The sequence below is a fragment of the Astatotilapia calliptera genome, chromosome 14 (genome assembly GCF_900246225.1).
Source record: "Astatotilapia calliptera chromosome 14, fAstCal1.2, whole genome shotgun sequence".
NCBI lineage: Eukaryota > Metazoa > Chordata > Actinopteri > Cichliformes > Cichlidae > Astatotilapia > Astatotilapia calliptera.
In genome coordinates, this window is record NC_039315.1 from 5889503 (window position 1) to 5893982 (window position 4480).

Consider the following 4480-nt stretch of genomic DNA (forward strand, 5'->3'; position numbering starts at 1 on the left):
AATCCAGTTTCTTGCCTTCACGATCGTGAGCTCTAACGTTGCAACCGACTACACAACACGTACCATAGCTGAAGCTGTATCCTTTGTCTGGCCTACTGTGATGGCGGCGGGGGCCGTGGCCCGCCTCCTGTAACATCACGCTCCAAAGCCCTGTGACGTTTCTGTGTTCTGTGACGTTGTCCCAAAGAAAGACCTTTAAATGCGATAAATAGCCTAAACGTTTTCGTTTATGACTAGTTTACTGAGAACAGGGGGGAAGTCGCGCAAGAGAAATGTCGACCAAAACAAACGCAAGTAAGCCCAAAGACAGCGCTGAAGTTATAAAAACATCCACAAGCAGGCGCTTGAGTATATATTCAAGGCACTGAAGATCGACGAGGACGACACAGGTGAGAAGAAGGAGGCTGTGCAGTGGTACAAGAAAGGGATTTCTGAGCTTGAAAGGGGTATTGCAATAGAGCTCACTGGGCAAGCTGGAGAGCAGTATGACCGAGCAGAGAGACTTCAGGATAAAATGGTCACCAAACTCACCATGGCAAAAGACAAGCTTACCCTTTTAGAGACGACACTAGCCTCTAAAAGGAGAAATGACCCCCAAGGGACATCACATCATGCTCCTTCACAGCCAAAGTCAGTTCCTAAAAGTCAACCCGCAGGTGTTTCCACCACCATCAGACCCTCCACTTCTGTAAGACCTCCATTAAGAATAACTGATGCAAAGAAACCGCTCGGGTGGGAAAAACTCAGAATGGAAGACCGGCAGCTGTGAAACAGCCCCCGAAGAGGGATATGAAAAAGAATGTGGACAGTAAACTGGTCAGCTTAATTACAAATGAAATTGTATACAGTGGAGCGACTGTGTCATTTGATGACATCGCAGGGCAGGATCTGGCAAAGCAAGCACTTCAAGAAATTGTCATCCTTCCTGCCTTAAGACCTGATCTCTTTACTGGTCTGAGAGCTCCTGCACGTGGCTTGCTTTTATTTGGCCCACCAGGAAATGGGAAGACCATGCTCGCCAAAGCAGTTGCTGCAGAGTCTAATGCAACATTCTTCAACATCAGTGCTGCTAGTTTGACCTCCAAATATGTGGGAGAAGGCGAGAAGCTCGTACGAGCACTCTTTGCAGTTGCAAGAGAGAGACAGCCCTCAGTAATCTTCATCGATGAAGTGGACGGCTTGCCTCTGTGAAAGGAGGGAGGGGGAGCACGACGCCTCTCGCCGTTTAAAAACTGAGTTCCTCATTGAGTTTGACGGGTTGCAGTCAGGAAAGGATGACAGAGTACTTGTAATGGGAGCAACGAACAGGCCCCAGGAGCTCGATGAAGCAATATTAAGGCACTTTGCAAAAAGAGTATATGTGACCTTTAGACAAGATTTACGCTGCTGAAAAATCTTTTGGGAACGCACGGGAGTCCACTGAGCCAAAACGAACTGTCCTGTCTTGCAAAAGTGACTGCAAGGATATTCAGGGAGCGATTTGACAGCATTAGCCAAAGATGCTGCACTTGGCCCAATAAGAGAGTTGGGACCTGTTGTGTCCACACATACTATTACATTTGTTCTGTAGATGCATTTACCAGAAGCGCTAGAGGGGCTAGTGAGTATGTTGTTCTGGTTGTGGTTTTGAAGAAGAAAAAAGAAAAATAAAGAAAGGAGTCATCTCCGGTAATCCTCTGTTCCTACCTGCATGTGTGTGTAATGCCTGCGAACTAACACCACACAACAAGTGGCCGACGAGAGTAGTGGTGATTAAGTTTATGGCTCTGCTCTCTTTGCAACCCCGGCTGTGTTCCTGGATTGCCCGGGCGAACCGAAAATTCCATTTGCTGCGTGGAAAAAGTTGTTTGATAACTACTTGCTGGCGATCGGGGGTAATGACTTTGCTACAGAGAGGAAGAGGGCCCTGCTCATTCACTGCTTGGGAATGGAGGGACAACGAATCTACAGCGCCTTATCACTCGCTACAGATGATTACGAGGGATCCGTAAAGGCTTTGGAAACGTACTTTCATCCTAAAGTCAATGTTGTCGCCGAAAGATACCGTTTCAGGCAACGAGCCCAAGCTGTCGGTGAGTCTACAGATCACTACGTTGCAGCACTGCGTGAGCTCGTGAAACAATGTAAGCTCGGGGCTATGGGAGAATGAAATGTTGCGGGATCAACTTGTAGAGAAGACAAATAATGCTCGTATACGTGAAAGACTGCTAAACGGAGGAGGATTTGACGCTCGATCGAGCTTTGGAAATTGCTAGGTGTACAGAGGCTGCAATAGCTTGATGCAAAGGCCATTGCTGTTGGTGAAAACGAAGCCTGTTGCCCGCTGTTCAAGTACAAAAGAAGATGCGCAAGCCAAAATACAAAGCGCTAAAAAGACGGATACAGCTCCGACGTGCTACCGTTGTGGTTCAGCTGATCACAAAACCAATGATAAATCCTGCCCCGCAAAAGACTGCAAATGTAATCGTGTGGGAAAATCGGACATTTTTCGAGAGTGTGTAAATCTTCTCATAAGCTTGTTAATGAAGTGACTGTTCCTGAATGTGTGTTTTTAACTGTTGACAATTGTGTCAGTGGTGATCCGGCTAAATTGATGTGCACTGTTGCTGTCACTGTACACATACTGGCGCAGGCAATGTATCTGTTAAGCTACTAGTCAGAACACACGGGTCTGGTGTTTCCATACCTGGCCTGAACATGTTTACAGCACAATTTTGGCTCAGTTCAGTAATCCAGCTGTTCAGCTTATTACATCTTCAAAGAGAAACTGGATGTAATTAGGCGTGTCCTTAGAGCTGCATTACTTACAATGGCAAGTGTGCCTCCACTGATCTCCTACATTGTGGAGAACAGGAACCCCATACCTGGGAAGGACTCTTGGGTGACTGTCCCTCCAGCTACACATCATAAAGGGGGACAATTAGTTTCTTGACAGTCCCAAGGGTCTGGTGCTACACTTCAGCAAACCTCTGCTCTGCCCACTCAATGTAAACAGGAATGTGAGTCTCCAGTTGCATTCGGATGTGCAAAGGATTTTGTACATAAAGTGAAGGTGCAACCTGAAGTGAAGCCAATACAGCAGAAACTTCGACGCTTACCCCTGTCAGTCCGTGATGCTGTTTCCGCAGAACTCAAGAATCTTGAGGAACATGGCATCATAGAGAAAATCGATGCATCTGAATGGGTCTCCCCGATTGTAGTCACTAGAAGGAAGACTGGTGGCATACGCATGTGCGTTGATTTGAGAGAACCTAACAAAGCGGTGGTCGCTGACAGTCATCCCTTGCCACTGATAGAGGACATACTGTCTGAGCTGCGTAGGGCTGTCATGTTCTCCACCCTGGATCTTAAATCCGCCTACCATCTCATGGTGACATCACTCTGGTTTTTAGGAGGGGTCTTCTCGTATGTCTTGACAGTTTGACCTACAGCATGCAGAACTGACTGCATGTGCTTTGTTTCTATGTTGAAATTTTTTGAAACTCAGGCTTGAACATTAAGATAGATAGTACTATACAACTTCTTAAGTTGTTTTAGGCACTTTTTACTGCTTTAGTGCATGGGCTCTCTCTGGCTGTGTACTCTGGCTTCTTCCCACAGTCCAAAGATGTAGCTTATGGGGTTAGGTTAACTGGTGATTCAAAAAGCCCTTTGGTGGAATGCAAATGCTTGTCCTTCCATGTTAGACTGGTGATCTGTCCAGGTTGTACTGCCTATGGTTAGCTGGTATAGGCCCCAAAACTGCTACCCCCACAATCCTGATAAGGATAAGTGGAAGAGGATGGATGATTGCAAAGGAATCAGTTGTTAATTTGTAGCCAGTATTTTTTTCAGAAGAAAACATTTCTTGAGTGGAAAGGCCCCCCCCACACACACACATGCAAATTAAAAACAGAAGCACAGGCCTGCCCCAGTACAGTTGCAAAGAAGGCACTTGGTCTAATCTTTGTGCCATCTTTTCTTTGTTGCAGGATCTTGATGAAAGAAATGCTCACAAGACTCAGAGCCATGCATTCCTTCTCAGTGCAAGATTTTGAAGAGGTAACATTGACCTAGGACAGATTTTAATGAATGTTTCCATGCACGATGTGTACCTTACGCTATTTGCCAATAGTGAAATGTCTATTCATCTCTTGAGTGATGCATTTTTAGTAACTGTCAAGATTACTGTTCTTTTGTCTTCATTTCCTATCTGTTACACACCGAAGACTGAGACCAGCCAGATTCAGAAGACTGTGAGCTGCCTAAAGCCGCAACCAAACAGCTTTCCAAACAATGATCTGGACCTGAAACATCCAGAGCCTGAAAGGGTATATTAATCCAGTGTACCACTTATGAACTAATAATTTAATCTATCATCATTCTTTATGGATGCTGTGGTGTTGTGGTTTGGCAGTCACCTGGGTGTGATGTGATTTACAATGGACCGTGGCTTGTAGGTCCTTTTCATTGTTTCAAAGTGCAAGTCTGGATAACATCA

At 45.7% G+C, this 4480-nt stretch overlaps 1 pseudogene; it reads left to right on the plus strand.

Annotated features, from left to right (window-relative positions):
• Positions 1-272: 272 nt before the first annotated feature.
• Positions 273-1451, plus strand: LOC113036183 (spastin-like; annotated as a pseudogene).
• Positions 1452-4480: the final 3029 nt, after the last annotated feature.